We start from the raw sequence: 19,471 nt of genomic DNA on the forward strand, positions 1-19,471 counted from the left end.
CATGGAAGGGTTGGGGAGAAGCCGTCACTTTGCTTGGGTTTGGGTGCCACTGAAAGTAACAGGTGTGCAGAAGCTGGCCAGAATAGAAATCTTCAGTCTAGAGCCCCAGAAATGCTTCTGCAGGGCAAGAATATTAATTCAAAAGTAAGAGGGTTCTAAGTCACTCAACAGAAATCGGTTGGATGTTTCCTATATAACACAGTAAGAACAGTAATATTGGATGGGATCTGTGTGGGTTGGGAGCTGTGGCAAAGGTTACATGTTGAGAGGGGAGCATCCACACATCAAAGCACGTTTTCAAGACATCATGGTGGCACTTAGGCTGAGAATAGGCCAGAGAGAGTAGGCATATTGGAAGCATGCAGACAAACCAGGGGAGGTTCCTGCAAGCATCCAGGTAAGAGATGAGAACTGCTTACACCACTGTGACCTCAGCCGAGGAGAAGAGAAGCACGCGCCTGCATTTGGGACATAATTAGAGCTTGGAATGTGTTCATATAGTTAAAAAGATGTAACACATACCAGGCACACACCTTTAATACACTCTGGGATCAGGGACAGGTGGATCCAAGTTCAAGGCCACCTTTGTTTAGGTATTGAGTTCCAGGAGAGCCCCAGGCTGAAGGGAGTAAGATATATAATGAAGATAGTAAGGAAGATTCTCTCTCTCTCTCTCTCTCTCTCTCTCTCTCTCTCTCTCTCTCTCTGTGTGTGTGTGTGTGTGTGTGTGTGTGTGTGTGTGTGTGTGTGTGTGTGTGTATCTGTGGTCCCACTCCAGGACTTCCAAGTGAAAAGAGTGAGGAGGGGAACAAGTATGGAACAAGTATGGAAGGGTGGAATTCACCTCAATAAAATTTTTCAGTGACAGAATAAGAAAGTTTCTATACTGTATAGCAGGTGGGCAGCACTGGAATATATATATTCCCTCTTCTCACCCTCCTCTTTCCTCTTCTCTCCCCGCTCCTCCCCTCAGCTCTCCCCTCTCCTCCCCTCACCCCTTCCCTCTCCTCTCTTCACCCCTTCCCTCTCCTCTCCCCTCCTCTCCTCTCACTACCCTCCTCTCACTACCCTTTCCTTCCCTTCCTCTTCCCCATCTCCTCTCCTCTCCTCCCTTCTCCTCCCCTCCTCTCTGCCACAACATGCACCATGACACAGGAGAAAATATTTATTACAGTCAGAAACATAGACTTTCAAAATGCCTATGAAATTAGCAACAATACTACTATTACGTTATTACAATGATACACGTAAAAGACGCTCCACTCACTAGAAAAGGAGAACGGACTGACGGAGCTCAAGCTTGAGGAGTCACTCAACCTCCTTCACGCTGGCGGACTTCTATTTAGCTAAAGTGAGTTCTGCCCATTAAAACCAATGAAAACTATCACATACATTTCTTGATCTTTTAAATCCTGGAACTTAATATTGAGGAAACATATAAATTAAAGGGATAATTGGATGTCTTAATACAGAGGTCCTGCACATTCTGATTATGAGACAAATGCTGTAAGTTCTGCTTACAAAGCAACTTGTGTTACCTTGGTGACTGTTTATCTCAGAATGTAGCCACCCAATCTCAGTCTGAATGCAGTCACTGTTAAACTTGATCTATCTGAGAAATGTGTAGGACTTTAGTGAGACAGGGCTCAGAGTATGTCTGTTATCTTGTTTTGAGAGAGGGTCAACTAAATGAGTAGACAAAAGGAAGATGCTGAACAACAGCATTGTCCTTCTCTCTGGGCCCTGATCCCGAGATGGGAAAAGTCTTAGCTACAGATCCCTAAACACCATCATGTCTTCCCTGCCTTACCATGCTGTAGGTAAAACTGCGAGCCTACATAAGATGCTCCTCGGAGCTGCTGGGTCACAGCAGTGGCAGAATCATGGCTGACACTGAACAGCCAGCCAAGCCTAGGCCACATGCCTTGTTTTAAGAAATTTCCCAGCAGAAGAAACTCCCACAGGTCTTCTCCAGGGAAAAGCCCATGATAGAAGTGATATAATTTCCTAAGGGAAAACTGCAGTGTTCTTTGAGATGCCAGTGCCAGACATACTTTGAACTGAGTAGCAAGAGACGAAGTTTGGGCTGGAGATCTGGCTCAGTGGCTAAGAGCACTGACTGCTCTTCCAGAGGTCCTGAGTTCAATTTCCAGCAACCACATGATGGCTCACAACCATCTGTAATGGGATCTGATGCCCTCTTCTGGTGTGTCTGAAGACAGCAATGGTGTGCTCATATACATAAAATAAATCTTTATTTTTTTTAAAGATGACTATTAGAAAAAGAGACGAAGTGCTTACAATATGGAGAAGCGTTCTATATTGGACGTAAATGCACTTTCTGATGACTGAGTTGGTGAAATGCTGAAACCCTTGTCACTCAGAGAACTCTAGCAGGAGCTGGAGTGTTGCAGGTAAGATTGCTAGGGTGTCTACAAAGGGGTTACGTAGCTTATCTGACTACTTAGGGTTCTTCATAGGAAAAGAAGGAAAAGACATTTAATGTTCTGTAACTATTTCTCGTCTTGGGATATTGAATATATATCTATCTAGACATACAGGTGCCATAAAGGAGCTTTGCCTTTTCCCTATCTTTAAATAACTTTCCTAGTTATGAACAGCCCATGTTCAAGCTCCCACATCCCTCTAATTGTCATTGCTAAGATAGCTTTATCTTGAGAGAAGGCTCCTTCTGGTCCCAGAGCACAGTAGAGAACGTTTTGTCCTTAGCTTGTTCTGGGGTACAGGAAGTAAGTGGGACCGCAAGGGCTGTAGGATGAAGGTTCCCACCTCAACACAAAGCCTGTGGTGAACTGGCTACTCTGCTACTATGGTAACTGGTGTATGTATTTTAGCTATCTTATGTGGGTCCCTTTATCTCTACCTTCCTTCCTACCAGCATCCACCCTAAACCCTTCCACAGAACTAGGTAAGAGAGAAGGAAGGTTGGAAGGGAAAGAGGCATAGACCTCGATAGGCTACTTCCTGTTGAATAGGGACAAAGTTCCTTGGGGCAAGTCCCATCATCATCATGATAACCAGTAAACCAGCTACGGCCAGTACTCTGGGACTCACCTGTTTACACCAAGGGTTCCCAGAATTAAACTATCTGCATCTGGCACAAATCACCCCCCTGCAAAAACATGAGACACATTATATAGTCAGCCGCTGTGGACAAGCTGAAGCAACCCCATATCCTACACCTGGGATTAAAACAAAAACATGTTTACACAACATAACTTGGTTTGTAAAGAAACCCTCACTATGGTTCTTTGCCTTCTCTTGGAGGCCATAGCTACCCTGTCTGCCCATCAGTTCAATCATTTTAAACCCAAGTGACCATTCGTCTTTGTCTATGTTATTACTTTACTGCCTAGACTTCCGTTAAATATCTGTCCTGGTCCCTTGGATTAGCCAGCACTGAATAATGGAAATGGAATCTGAACTAATTTACAGAGATCTAATATCAAGAATAAGCCAAGCACGGTGACGCACACCTTTAATCCAGCAGAGGAGGCAGAGGTAGATGAATCTCGGTGAGTTTGAAACTACCTTGGTCTACGTAGAGCTCCAGACCAGCCAGGGCTACATAGTGAGGCCCTACCTTAAAAACATAAATAAATAAAAATAATAAAAGTAAAGGTCATTACAAAGGTCACAAGAAATGCCAGGAGACTGGGTGATAAGCTGAGATCCGGGAATGATTCATACAACACAGCATTCTGGAGAACCGTCTCCTGCTGTAATTAGGTAAGTAGGAAATGAAGAATTTAGTCTTTTTTTTCTAATTAATTTATTTATTTACTCACTTTACAGCCAAGAATCTACTCTTAGAAGTATTTAAGTTAAAAACAGAACAAAGTTAGCAAACTGCTGTAGCTATAGTACAGGAAGTGCCAGCCTGTTTCTGCTGCCAGTGCAGAGCCTTCTTAACAACCAGGAAACTAGAGACTGTGTTAGAGAGTCCACCAAATGTCTACACTAGCCAGGGCTAGTACTGCCCTCCATGAATCTAGGTGAAGGACCCTAGGGGCTTTCTCTAGCCTTACACCCACTGCCTCAGGTCAAGGCTAGGCCAAGTTCCACTCTCCACCCACAGTTCTCGGGAGGAGGAGGAACATTCTTGAAAAACCACAGAATGTACTGACTGAGAGTCACCTGACCCTCTGGTCCCAGATGGAGTCATATGCATATCATAATCTTGCTAGCCAATAGATTCAAAGGTCAATATTCTTAGCCAATAAGTTTAAACTGTAACCTTGCTGATGTAATCTGCACCTGTAATTCCTTAATTCGGGTTGCCTTCTAGTCACTCACCACTAGAGGCTGATTGAAGGTCGACCCTGACACCCCGGAAAAATAAACCTCTTGTGTTTGCATCAAACTCTGTTCTCATGTCTCACTTTGGGGGTAGGGGGCACGTTCCCAATAGTCAAGACTCACTTTGAGCCTTACATAGGGACTCCGTGCTAGAGAGCCCACCAAGTGTCTACACTACACCTGCCCTCCATGAACCTAGGGACTCCATGTTAGAGAGACCGCCAGGTGCCCACACTACACCCATCCTTACTAGACAGCAAGGAGGATGAAGAGGGAAGCAGAATCTTAAACCTGTGTTGGCAAATCTAATTGATGGTAATTGATCAAATGTAGAACCCTGGTTGCAAAAATATCTAGAAAATTTTGGATTTGGCTTTCCGCCTACTTGACTAGGAAAAGCCGCAGTAGGAAGGAATGGAAATAAATGCAGATGTCATATTCTGTGCATCATGCTCCTGAGTGGTGGAAACCCCAGTTAGCATATTAAAGCAAAGGAAATACGCAGGAGGGTATGGTGATAGAGAAGTAGTGCGCACGTTAAAGCAGACTAAAATGAGGCAGGTGCATGAAAATGGCATAACCAGCCCCATCGCTTGGTGTACTAAAATATTCAATTTTAAAAGAAAATTAATTTAGAAAAGGAACAATATGATTTTGTACGTGGTAAGTCATCAAGAACCCACAAGGCCAGAAAACATTGCAAGCGCTAAGTACAGGAAGGCCGAACATACAGGGTCAATTCAAATTTTGTTTTCTCCATATAAGCAACAACTGCTTTGAGAAATTGAATTTAATCTCAATTTTAGTGCAAAAAATTAAAAATACCACTTATGATATAATTAGAAAACATGAAACACCAAGGATAGATTTTATAAAACATGTATAATGTGTGCACATTTAATATGTCAAGAAAAGGCTAGTGAGATGGTTAGCAAATAGAAGAAGCACTTCCCGCCAATCTAGAAGACCGGGATTCAATACCCAGGAGCAACGTGGAGGAAAAAGAGAGCCAATGCCTGCAAGTATTCCTCTGACCCCCATATATACTCTAAGGCACAGGTTCCTACACAGGCACCCGTTCATGCACACATGCACCCACCCACATGAATACTTACTCCCACTATACAGTCATGCATACACGCATGTGCAAACACACTAAATAACAGCTTGATAAAATTGTGAAGTTTTGAGAGAACCAAGACCTAACTAAATTAAGAGTTTCATGCTCACACATTGCAAGCCAATTTGTCTACCTTCCCAAACCAGACTTTAAGGCTAATGCAATCCTAAACAAAAATCACTGTAGGTTTTCTAAAATGAGTATTTATAATCTGAGTCGAAATTTACGTGGAAACTCAAAGTCATAGAGTACTCAAAATAATGCTGGCAGGGGAGGTGTTAAACCCTGTGGTGATTTGAATGAGATGACTTTAAGTCTTGGGCATTTGACTATTCAGTCCCTAGCTGGTGGCTGCTTAGAAAGAGTTAGAAGCATAGGACACTGGTCATCTGCAAATAGTGTGTAGGTAGGTGTGTCACAGCAGTCTGTCTGTCTTCACACTGGCAGGAGCCTTTTTATGGCCTTCACAGGGGCCTGGGCACTTTTGGGAGCCTGGGCTGGAGCTGAAGCCTGGGCCTTAGCTGGAGCTTTGGCCTCTGCCTTGGTTTGAACCTTGGGCTTTAGTTGGCAGAGTCTACAACCCTTGGCCATGTAGCTTCGAATCCGCTCCCCAAGCCTGGGGTGAGCAATGAAAGCCACACGGTTGAGTTTGCGGCTGGGGCCCTTTGGCATCTTGGGTTTGACGGCCTGAGACTTCACAAGGGCCTTGATAACCTCTGCTCGTGCACTCACTGCCTTTGCATTGTTGGCCTGCATCTCCTTCAGGCCTTTCTTGTTGTGCTTCTTGGCAAAGCGCATGTTCCTCAGGAACTTGGGGTCAACCCCCTTAAGAGACTTGCATCTTTGTGACCCAGGTTTCTTGATGCCATTTCTGTGCTACTTGTGGGGATTGGTTATATGTGGTATGGTTCTTGGACGTGGCCATGTCTGCACGGTAACTCATAGCTCCCACAGCGCCTGGGACCGGAAGAATAGGCCAGTGTCCTATGCTGTTTTTACAAATAAACTTGAGGCAAGAAAAAAAAGTGGTATGTTTTTTGCTCCTTGGACGACCAAGCCGGCTCAGTCAATCAACAGGTTCTCCAGCACAGGATCAAGGATTAAAAAGAAAAAAGACAATTAGACAACTCTGTAGCATGACCCCAGACAGTTTGAGGCTGAGGCAGGTTTATTTTTTCCAATCTGCTTTTATACCATTTTGATTACATGCAAGTAATAAGGTCAGTTCTAAAGGAACAAGCAAGAAGGGTTGGAGAGATGGCTCAGTGGTTAATAACACTGACTGCTCTTCCAAAGGTCCTGAGTTCAATTCCCAGAAACCACATGGTGGCTCACAACCATCTGTAATGAGATCTGGGGTCATCTTCTGGCCTGCAGGCACACATGCAGACAGAAAGCTGTATGGTGTATACATAATAAATAAATAAATATTTTTAAAAAGGAACAAGCAAGACAATAAAACAAAGTCCCAGGATCAATGTTTCTAGGAGCTTATCAGGATGGCCAAGATTATCTGAGCCTACTTCCCTGCTCTAGCCCAAAGTCACACTCTTGCCTGAAGCCTACTTCTTTGTTCTAGCCTAAAGTCAGATTCCTCTCTGAGCCTACTTCCTGGCCCAAGGTCAAATAGTACTATTCTTCCCTCACTTCCCAAGGTCCTGGCCCCAAAAGCTCTCCATACTTGGGAGTGAGCTTTCAGGTTTCGATAGACTTGCCAGCCTGGTGTGATGTCACATCCTTTAGCCCCAACACTCAGGAGGCAGAGGCAGGTAGATCTCTAGGAGTCTGAGGTCAGCTCTATCTACCTACTGCAGAGGTTCTCTGTATCCCTTGGGTTTGGGTGTCTGATTATGGTTATTTTTTTTTTGTTCTTTTTTTTTTTTTTCCGGAGCTGGGGACCGAACCCGGGGCCTTGCACTTCCTAGGCAAGCGCTCTACCACTGAGCTAAATCCCCAGCCCCTGATTATGGTTATTTTATAAATTATAGATAGGTTGTCATTTTAAGGGACAATTTGGAAATATAATTTTAAACAGGGAGAAAATATATGGTATAGATTACTAAATTTATTCTTAAAGCATTGTATAGCTGTAATCTTACATTGGTGGAAATCTTTATAACTGATGAAAAATAGAAGTTGTAATGTCTTACATTGGTACAGAATATATATTGATACAAAATTAAGCTTTTCATCAGTATAAGTTTTTTATGTTGATACAAAATTTGAAATTAATATTGTTACTCTTAGATAGGCATTGTGCCTATGCAATTCATTTAAGAATACAAGGCTTAGACCCAGTCCTTCTATATGTGCTATAGAATGATTAAGTAACATAAGTTAAGGGCCAGATAGTAAACTCGTGGTAATATTAGATTCTGATTTGATTGTAATAAAGTGTTTTCAGTGTTATCACATAGAAATAGCTAAGAGTAGTCAGGGTTTAACAGTTCAGGTATACTTTAGCTAGACAGTCTTCAAATGCATCAGAAGTCCATGGAATATAACATTTAAAGTCATTTCATTATTATTAAATTCTTGACTAAGAGACATGTCCGCTCCTGTGTTACGCCTTCATGCTTCAAAGAAGACATTGAGCATCATAACCTCCATATAGAGTTGGTTCAGTTGTGGCAAGGTAGTCAAGAATTGCCCTAATTCATCTACAGACAAAAACTACTATCCAGAAAAGAATACACAATGTGGGATAGTCGACAGCTTAGCTCTGCCAAGACAGAGTAAGCTAGTCCTTCATAATCCTGCTTCACATTAGGTCTGTCAGATGGTTCTGGGCCAGAAGGCTGAAGACAGATGTTTCAGCATTTTGAGTAATAGGGGGTTGTCCAGGTAGTCAGCTGTTTCTGTAATTTGTTTAAGCTTTGGAAGCTATGTTTTCATGCTTCCTATATATGGATCTCTGACAGGGTTGAAGACTAGTTACAGTTTCATAGTCAAACTTAAGTCGTTTAGCATTGAGGAAGATGATGTAGCTTTAAAAGAGTAGTTTTTCAGATGGTAATGCAAGTTAAAATCAAAACATAATTCAGGTATAGAATTGTAAACTCTTTAAGTTAGGATAGATGTTGATGTATCTAAATTGACAAAATTGATAAACTGGATATTATTAGTGTATATCCTATCTTATAGTTTACATAACTATTATTACTATGTTCAATGTATATCTGAGAGAAAAGGCCTTTTCTAATGGATGAAAAGAGTAAAATGTTCTGGGTTTAGTTTATTGCTTATAGTATGTTAATTGGGTTCCCAAATTACACGGGAATTTTCACACATCTGCAGGTAAGTCGTCATGGGTCCCTGCCCCCAGTTGGCTCTAATAAATAAAGATGCTGGCGGCTAATAGCTGGGCAGGGAGACAGAGACAGGGGTGGGGCTTTAGATTTCCTGGACAGGGAATCCAGGGAAGAGGAAGGATTTAGAACACCACTGCCAGGGAAGCAGAAAGATCAGGCTTGAGAGCTGGAGAAATGAGGTTACACGGCCATGTAGGAGAAGGGAAGAGCAGCCCAAAGCACAGCCCTGCCCCCTAACCTCAGTTTGGGTCTAGAGTAGCAAAGATGGAATCTAGTAATAACTCAGGAGTATTGGAGGGGAAGCATTAGCAACACGGAAGTTTGAGAGTGGCCCAACCATTGCGCTGTTTAAGGCATATTAAGATAGAAGGCCAGTGTGTGTGTGTGTGTGTGTGTGTGTGTGTGTGTATGTGTGTCTGTTTCTTTAGAGAATCTAGGGTATTTGGGTGGGTGGCAAGGAACACGCACTGCCACTACCAGGGAGACTAGAGCAGAATTTTTTTTTTTCCGGAGCTGGGGACCGAACCCAGGGCCTTGCGCATGCTAGGCAAGCGCTCTACCACTGAGCTAAATCCCCAACCCCGACTAGAGCAGAATTTAATGAACTACCACAGTGGTTCTCAACCTGTGGGTTGTGATCTCTTTGGGGTCATATTTCACAAAGGTCACCTTAAACCATGGAAAACAGATATTTACATTACAATTTATAACAGTAGCAAAATTATAGTCGAAGCAGCAACAAAAAAGTTTTATGATTGAAGATTACCACAAATGAGGAACTATATTAAATGGTCATAGCATGAAGAAGATTGAGAACCACAGATCCAGTGAATTCCAGACCAGCCAAGGCTACCTAGGCAGAACCTGTTTCAAAGAAGAAAGAAAGAAAGAAAGAGAGAGAGAGAGAGAGAGAGAGAGAGAGAGAAAGAAAATAGAAAAGACTAGAAAGGAAAAGACAAACAAGACTTCAGTTGATTCTAGTTAGCTCTCTCAGCTTCCTGCTTGCAAGTCAGGCAGCTCTCAGCTGACACCTTTGCTCCACCATTTTGGACTCTAACCCTCAGGATCCATAAGCTAACATAAACACCTCCTTCTATAAGTTGCCTTGGTCATGGTGTATAATCAAAGCAATTAAAAGTAAATAACCACCCACTAGTCAAGAGGTGGAAAGCTAAACGGTTTGAAAGAAGCTCCTGTAGTTTCACAGGGACTGGCACTTTCAGGAGGTGTGGTCTTACTGAAGTAGGTGTGGCTTTGTTGAAGGAAATTGGTTACTGGGGGTGGGCTTTGAGATATCAAACTCAAGCTAAGCCTAGTGGCTTTGTGGATTGCTGTAGACTATGAATCAAGACGTAAAGCTCAAAGCTTCTTCTCCAGTTCTACGTCTGCTTGGACGCCACCATGTTTCCTGCCATGATGAATGGACTAACTATAAGCCAGCCCCAGTTAAATGTTTTCCTTTATACGAGTTGCCATGGTCTCAGGGTCTCATCACAGCAAAAGAACCCAAAACTATGACAGACACCTTATATCTAACACAGCCAAGGCCGTGTGGTATTGGCACATGGACAGAGACAAAATTCAGTGGAATAGAACATTGTTTCTGGAATTAGAGCACACACACGACACATTGATTCTTCAGAAAATTGCCAAGGCGATTCATTGGGGAAAGGATAGTCTTTTTGACAAATCGTTAAGAGACAAGCAGAGCTGATGAATGAATTTCTTCATATCACACACACACACACACACACACACACACACACACACACACAAGCTCTAATGCACAACACATTCAAACACAAACCAGAATGTCATGTTCTTACAGAGTAGTATGGCAAAAGATCTCTATGATTTGAAAAATGCGAATATTTCTTAGATTAGACCACTGAACTGTTTCTAAACCTCAGAGGACTTTGAAATCAAGTTCTAGTTTGTCACTGATGTCACACAGTGCTTTTTACTCTGTGAGCAGAGTTTTTCTCTTCAGCAATGCTTTTCCTGTGAATTAAATGAACTATCACATATAAAACAACAATAGCTGTTAAGGTAAGCAGAAGTAGCTACTTTACAACTGAACTGTGATAAAATTTGTCTGGATGTTAAATTCACCTCCGCTGTTGTCAGATAATCTAACAGCAGACACACTCTCTGAGTCACAGTACATCATTACCAAGAAGCAAGTTGACAAGAAAAGGGTTTATTCAGCCCACATTTCCGCACAGCTGTTCATCATCAAAGAAAGTCAGGACAGGAACTCACACAGGGCAGGAACCTGGAGGCAGGAGCTGATGCAGAGGCCATGAAGGGATGCTGCTTACTGGCTTGCTTCCCCTGGCTTGCTTTCTTATAGAACCCAAGACCACCAGCCCAAGGGATGCACCATCCACAATGAGCCCTCCCCGATTGATCACTAATTAAGAAAATGCCTTACAGCTGGATCTCTTGGGGGCATTTCCTCAGGGAGGCTCCTTTCTCTGTGATAACTCCAGCTTGTGTCCAGTGGATGCACAAAACCAGCAAGTACACAGGCTAAAACCAAAGCTGAGCCTGGTGGCTCATTACCTTAAAGCTAGAGTAAATCTAGAGTTTTAAAACCTTGAGTCATTTTTTTTTAATTGGGGAAATTAGCCAGGGGGTGGTGGTGCATGCCTTTAATCCCCTGGGAGGTAGAAGCAGGCTGGTCAACAGAGTTGAGTTCCAGGACAACCCAGCTACACATAGAAACCCTGTCTCAAAAAACCAAAAATAAATAAATAAATTGAGAAAGTAGAGGCTATGATAGCTAAAAAAAACCTCTATTATTTTAACATCATTTTTAATAAAATAAAAAAGCAAAACCACAGACTTGAAGGAAATAGTCATAGGACATGTCTTATAATAACCTGGTATCTCAAAAGTCTATAGTTCAATAAGTGGATGACCCAGTTAAAATGAGCTAAGTACTCAAACACTTCTCATAAGCTGATATACAAGTGGTCAGTAATTGTATAACAGTCTGACATCAGTAATTACGACAAAGATACTTATTATCGCATAATGAAATATCACTGTATACCAATTAGACTGGGTAGTTTTAAAAATTGGCCATACCAAATGTCTTAGGCTTTTACTGCTGTGAACAGGTACCATAACCAAGGCAACTCTTATAAAGATAACATTTAGTTGGGGCTGGCTTTCAGGTTGAGAGGTTTAGTCCATTATCATCAAGGTGGGAGCATGGCAGTATCCAGGCAGGCATGGTGCAGGAGGAGTCAAGAATTTGACATCTTCATCAAAAAGGAAGCCAGGAACAGACTGTTTTCAGGAAGCTACTAGGAGGGTCTCAAAGCCCACCTCCACAGTGACACACTTCCTCCTACAAGGCCACACCTCCTAATAGTGCCGCTTCCTCGGCTGATCATATTCACTACCACATCGAGTATGGGTAAGAAGATGGAACAGTAAACACTTTAGTGTGCTGCTGGAGGGATTGTAAACTGCTGCGCACAACTTGGATGCTAGTTTGGAAGTTACACATAGAGCCTGGAAGTTCTGCTCTGGGGGGTTTGCCCAAGAGAAATGAAAGCAGACATGCACACACAGACTGAACTATGAATGTTCACAGCAGGTTTATTCACGGCAGGCAAAGTGTAGTGGCAATGTCTAGAATCAGGATAATGTATAAATAGGTTTTAGGGGAACCACGAAACATAACTTCGTTTGAACCACTCACTAATTACAAGTATTTACCTACTTATACATGTATATTAATCTAGACATAGTTCAAAAAATCTTAAATCACATAAGCCTAGCATAAAGGGTAAATATTTTCTGATTCTAAAAAAACAAATTTCTGATTTTTTGTTTTCTGATTCAAAACAAAAAAAATTAAAGAAACATTAGTCCACAGGCACAAAAGAGCAGAATGCCTTTGGTGAGGGGCTGAGAAGGAGGGAGAAGTGAAGAGCATGGTTGGAGATAATGAAAAATGACTGGAGGAATGGACACATAGTATATACACGACTGGCTTGTCAGAATTGATCCATGGAAACATTTCAACATTATCCTTTATCATATGCAGTTTATATACTGCTGATATTGACTTAAACCACAAAACCAGCTATTGTAGTCTACACATTTCCAATCATTAAATTATGCCCCAATTTATTAATTTATTTAATTTCGTTTTTAAGTTGGGCTTGCGCTATGTAACTCATGGATTTAGCATCCTGCTCCTCAGCCTCCTGAGTGCTGGTATTACAGGTATTGGCTATATTCCTTCCCTAATCCTTCCCTAATCCCCATCTGATACGTCCCGGGGAGCATATAACTCTGTCACACTTTTTTCTATACTGATACAAACCCTGGAAATGATAAGTACCTAGTCACTAGGGGAAGGCTAGTCAAGACAAGAAACGTTGGTAAGGGGAAGGGGATGAGATGGGGATTTGTGTGTGTGTGTGAAACAGGGAAGGGGGATAACATTTGAAATGTAAATAAATAGCCAATAAAAATATATTTTCTTTTCACATCCCTCATCACTTCCTAGTCTTGGGTCAATCTTTCTTCATTCTTTGCCCCTTTCAAATATAAGTAGTTAAGACCATTCACTAACGCTTGGACAACATAAGTGGCTATGTCTTTGTGCACAGTAAATTGAGAAATGCTCATTGAGTCCTTTGATGGTTTCTAGTCTGGCCATTTGGTTTTGAGTTGCTGAGTCAGTAAGTTCCATCTATATTTTGCATATAATCACCTTATAAGACAAATACCTATGAAATAGTGTCTCGTGTTTCATGGGCTATCTTCTCACCTGTTTATTTCTTCCTTTGGCTGTGTTTGAGGCAATCCCATTTGTCTACTCACATTTTGTTAAATATAGTCTTCATATCAAAATAATTGTGAAAATGTAATGTGCAAAAAGAAATGACCACCTTTAGTCACACAGAGGCAGAGGCAGGTGAATCGATGTGCGTTCAAGGCCAGCCTGGTCTATATAATAAGTTCCAAGCTGGCCAGAGTGATAGAGCAAGATCTTTAAGAAAGTTTTCCGTTTGGCTATTGAGATGGTTCAGCAGTTAAGGACACTGACTGCTCTTCCAGAGGTCCTGAGTTCAATTCCCAGCAACCACATCGTGGCTCACAACCATCTGTAATGGGACCTGATGCCCTCTTCTGGTGTGTCTGAAGACAGCAATGCTGTGCTTATACATAAAATAAATAAATAATCTTTTTTTTTAAAAATAAATCTTTCAAAGAAAGTTTTCTGCTATGATTTCTACTAATACTTGTGTGGTTTGGAGTCGTATGCTTATATTTAATTTACTTAGCACGTACTAGTGTAACTTCACTCTTAAGTACATGGACTGTAGTTTCCACAGCTCCTCTGCTTGCGATATGACTCACTTTGTCTTTAATTACGTGGTCTTCATTGAAGTCTTCAAATATCTATTGAGAACAATGTTGTGAAATGTGTTATACTAAAATTAAAGATTTATTTATTTATTATAGAGAGGGCATCAGATCCCATTACAGATGGTTGTGAGCCACCATGTGGTTGCTGGAATTTGAACTCAGGACCTCTGGAAGAGCAGTCAGTGCTCTTAACCCCTGAGCCATTTCTCCAGCCCCCTAAAATTAAACAAATGGGGAAAACTTAAGCATTTTTATACTCTTGTAAGATTAACAAATTCTAAAAGTCTGTGCTCTAAAGCAAAAATATTGTCGTGATAAGAGACATGCAGTGTTGTAGAAATGCAGGGAAGGGCGTGGCATTTGTGTGTTGTGTTTGCTGATTTGTTTGCTTGTTGAGCTAAACGTGTGTTTGAAGTAAGAAGCCTGCTACGCAGAGTATAACCCATGCGTGTTTGGCCTTGTGTTTCAGGAAGATTGAGATGCGAGGAGAGTTGAAGGGAGGATTTCCCAGATAAAAGGAGAAGCCACACGTCTAACTCAACACTAGGTCAACAAGCAAAGAAAGAAACTGAGATGGCTGGTCTGAGAGCTTAGCTATCAGCACCCGCGATGACCTGAACTGGCCTCCCAACAGCCACGTGGCAGCTCACAGCCGCCCGTAATTCTAGGATCAGGCAATCTCCTGACCACAGGGAGCACCCACCACACACATACTCTTACAGAGACATACATACGTGTACATAATAATGACAGAAACTAACAAATCTTTGAAAAAAAACCTAAGGAGGAAGGTGAGTGAAAGCAGTACTTGTATGCTTCAACAGGATTCAGCAGTGCATCATGGGTATGGCGGGAGAGGGAGGAAGGTGAGCATTCAGCACGCATCCACACACTGCTGGGCCCACTAGAGACTGAGGGATGCAGGTAAGAAGACAAGAGAAGCAATGCTGTCTGCAAGGTCCTTGGGTCAGAAACAAGGAGAATACCTGTCTAGTGAGACGTATTGATAAGTTCACCAAAATAAAGGCAGTAGAGAGAAAGTCCCTGGGTATTGATAGCCCTCACGGTCATCCTTCTGAGTACTATTCAGTAATTAGTGTGCTCTGGGAACCGTGCCAACAACTCTCCACATATTAATTATCACAATAAAGGGAAATGTGAGGTATAATTATGACTAATTCATTATTGATAAATACTGTAAAAGTTAATTTTCCAGAAATAGAATCCTAGATGATTTCAAGGTTGGCAGAAAGGAAGAGATAGGGAATTGGAAGAACACCAAATTTTATTATCTTCGAAGGATGGCAAGTCATTGCAATTGTTAGAAATTCACAATCTGGGTTTTGTAATGGACGGACACTGGGTGTGTCAACCACTTCAGCCAGGCCTCGTGTTCAGGAGCAGTTGACCAACATACACTGTGTGTGTGGTGTGTGTGTGTGTGTGTGTGTGTGTGTGTGTGTGTGTGTGTGTGTGTGTGTGGTGTGTGTGTGTGTGTGTGTGTGTGTGTGTGTGTGTGTGTGTGCTTTTATTTGGTTACAGTTCAGTAGGTTTTGTTTGTTTTCTCTTGGGTGCTGTTTGTTTTGTTTCCATGGCCAGGGTGACTTCGTTGTATTGGGTTTTAGTTTGTTTTTCTTTTCAGGAAGAGCTTAAATGTGGGTGGATAGGGGGAGAGGGAAGGATCTGGAAGGACTTGGAGGAAGGGAAGACTATGATCAAAAATATTTAAATTTAAAATTTTTTTTAAATAATAAAATATAATAAAAAGAAAAAAAACACAAATTCAGTATTATGAACTTTTAGATGGCTATAATATGCTTTCAAATCACTTGATTAATAAAACACAAGTAACTGTAAAGACACACTTGCTATATGCTGATAATCTAAGCACACAGTTCTAAAATACATACCTATACCTTGTTAGAAATATAGACTTTTGAAAATCCATTGTAACAAAAACTATAAACAACTCTACTTGTATAAATTTACATGTCAAGGAAATAAAAAAATACAAAGATTTAAGTGACATCACTTAAGAGATAACCATATAACAAATAGTATGTTTTCATATATGCATACAAGTGGTTATAGATTTTATTTTTTTAAAGATTTATTTCATGTATATGAGTACACTGTCGCTGTCTTCAGACACACCAGAAGAGGGCATTGGATCCCATTACAGATGGTTGTGAGCCACCATGTGGTTGCTGGGAATTGAACTCAGGACCTCTGGAAGAGCAGTCAGTGCTCTTAACCACTGAGCCATTCCTCCAGCCCTAGATTTTATTTTTAAATGTCTTGGGACATTATTAACGACATGGATTTTTGGATCAGGAAACAAAGATGATTTCAACAAAATTTAAGTAGCAGAGTTACAAAATCCTATATCCCAGTCATACCATAATAAAAATGGAGAAAGAAGAGGACAAAATACTTCTTATGTGGGCCCAGAGACTTACCGTAGTTCCTATCAAAGCTCCAAACTTAACCTGAGTTCACAAGAAAATGTGAGATCCCACAGTAGTCAAAGCAATCTTGAAAAAGCAAGCCAAGTAGAGGAAATACGTTTCCACTCTCAGAGCCATCACAAAGCTGTATCAATCACAGCTGTGTGAAGATGGCGCTAAGCACACTCAGAGGTGGAATTAATCCAAATGTTAAAAGTCGGGGTGTCAGTACCCATTAGTAGGAAAAATGACCTCTTAAATAAGTGGAGTTGGGAGGTAAAATTATAAAACGATTACATGAAACTGTATTCACTATGTTAACATCACAGTGACTAAATACTTTAAAAGTGGTTCTCAACCTGTGGGTCATGACCTCCTTGGGGTCAAACAGCCCTGCCACAGGGGTCATATATCAAATATCTTGCATATCACATATTTTTTTTTGGTTCTTTTTTTTTCGGAGCTGGGGACCGAACCCAGGGCCTTGCACTTCCTAGGTAAGCGCTCTACCACTGAGCTAAATCCCCAGCCCCGCATATCACATATTTACATTACAATTCATCACAGTAGCAAAATTACAGTTATGAAGTAGCAATGCAAATAATCTTATGGTTGGGGGTCACCACAGCATGAGGAACTGTGTCCATAGCTTTAGGAACATTGAGAGCCACTGCTTTAAAAGGAAAGATTTGATTGGGCTTTATTGTCTTAGAGAAGCTTCAGCCCATCAGTGTGAGAAGTCACAGTAGGAGCCTCTCCATCTGTGGTAGCAGGACTGGGAGGCAGCTGCTGTCTGTAAGCCACAGACTACAAGGCAGAAGGCCCGGGGAAAAGCCTTGAGTAGGTATAGTCTTCAGTGATCTGCCCCCACTGAGCCACCTCTGCCACTCATCCCCTGTCTCTTTTTCTTTTTTTGGTTCTTTTTTTTTTTTTGGAGCTGGGGACTTGCGCTTCCTAGGTAAGCACTCTACCACTGAGCTAAATCCCCAGCCCCCTCATCCCCCGTCTCTTAAAGGTGCCACAGCTTTCAAAAGTGTCACAAGACAGGAACCAAGAATTCAAAACACAAGTCTGTGGTGGTCATTTCACATTCAAACAATAACCTTTGACCAGTGGCTTCTACGGGGCCTGGACTTCTCATAATGCAAAATATATCCAGTCTGACTTCTAGAGTCCCATAGTCTTAACATTCTCAACTGTTCACAAGCCCAAAGTCCCTATAGAGCTCCTCTAAAATCAAAAGGAAAGTTGTATGTGCCTTCGTTGCGGTTTCTATTGATGTGAAGAGACACCCCAACCGAGGCAACTCTTATAAAGGACAACATTTAATTGGTGCTGGCTTACAGGTTCAGAGGTTCAGTCCATTATCCTCAAGGTGGGAGCGTGGCACTGGAGGAGCGGAAAGTTCTGCATCCTGATCTGTAGGCAGTCATCAAGAAATTCGTTTTCCATGTAGCTAAGAGGAGGGTCTCAAACCCACCCCAAAGGTGACACACTTCCTCCAACAAGGCCACATCTCCCAATAGTGCCACTCTCTAGGTCAAGCATATTGAAACCACCGCAGCATGTTTCTAATACACAATGACATATAGTAAGCCTTCCCATTCCAAAGGGAGGGATTGGGAAATACCACAGAACGATTGGACAATGCAAGACTGAATCCAAGCAAGAAGAGCGTTAAGTCATGTAAGCCCTGGCACACTGGACATGTGGTGGCTGATGTCCTCTGTACCCCAGTCTCCGGTAGATCCTTTCTACTGCCCTGCTGTTGGTGGCACACACGAGTGATCTGTAAATCTGTCTTTGCTTTTTCCTTAAAGCTTTCCTCAGCAGATGTCTCCGGGCTTGGCCTGGATAACAATATGGAGTCTCTGTGGACACTGGGCATTGCCATTCAAGCTTCATGCATAGTCCACTTGGAAACTCCCTACAGAGATCCGAACCATGCATCACCCGGCTTCCCCTCCGAGGCTCTTCTCTGGGACCTGGGTGCAAGACGCCAAGATCCATTGCTCTTGCACTCTGCACACCTACAAGGCCAGCCACCCATGAACAACGCCAGAGGTCTGCTGCCAGTTCAGCAATCACCTTTCTTTGGGCAGTTGCCATGCCTTGCCTATCTAGTACCTGCACAGCTGAGCCAAGGGATTTTTTTTAAAAAAAATATATCCTGGAGCCTTTTGTAGGTCATGATTTTCCCCCAGGAGAGTGTTCCTATTCTAGTGCAAAGTGAGAGGCATCTTATTTATTTATTTATTTATTTATTTATTTATTTATTTATTTATTTATTTTATGTATATGAGTACACTGTCGCTGTTGTCAGACACACCAGAAGAGGTATGAATTCAGCACCTCTGGAAGAGCAGTCAGTGCTCTTAACCGCTGAGCCATCTCTCCAGCCCCAGAGTGGTATTTTTTTAGCGGTTCAAACAACGTCAACAACTACCAGAATTCCCAGTTCTCTCCTCACCATATTGTACATCTTCCACATCTTTCTGCCTCTCTGTTTGCTCCCACTTCTCACTATTTGCCTGACTAAATAAACAAAGCTGTCAAGCAAGAAGAACACAACAGCCTGAAAGATATACTGTCTGAATTTTCCTCCAGCAAAGTAAAAAGCCCATTACACTTGAATTCATCCTCACTCCAGTTTTAAAGACAGAGAACGTGGGTTCTTTGCCACAACACGATGTGAACAGTCTCCAGTTCAGTTCTAGGACAGTTTTTCCATTCAAAATGCCCCAAGTACAGTCTTTTTTATTATTACCATCTTATTTTATTTGATCCATTCTTTTACAGACAATTAAGGAGTTTTTGGAGACAGGGTCTGGCTGGGTAGCCAGGCTGCTCTCAGATTTATAGTTCTTCTGCCTTTG

General features: G+C 41.9%; 1 long non-coding RNA gene across 1 annotated transcript; it reads left to right on the top strand.

The window, feature by feature from the left end:
* The first annotated feature begins 2,421 nt into the window (after positions 1-2,421).
* LOC120093617 (uncharacterized) lies at positions 2,422-16,193 on the top strand. Its single transcript, XR_005487008.2, has 2 exons — positions 2,422-3,536; positions 14,618-16,193. It is a non-coding gene; the product is annotated as an uncharacterized LOC120093617 (long non-coding RNA).
* The last annotated feature ends 3,278 nt before the right edge of the window (positions 16,194-19,471 follow it).

This window comes from Rattus norvegicus, chromosome 7, assembly GCF_036323735.1.
Source record: "Rattus norvegicus strain BN/NHsdMcwi chromosome 7, GRCr8, whole genome shotgun sequence".
Lineage (NCBI taxonomy): Eukaryota > Metazoa > Chordata > Mammalia > Rodentia > Muridae > Rattus > Rattus norvegicus.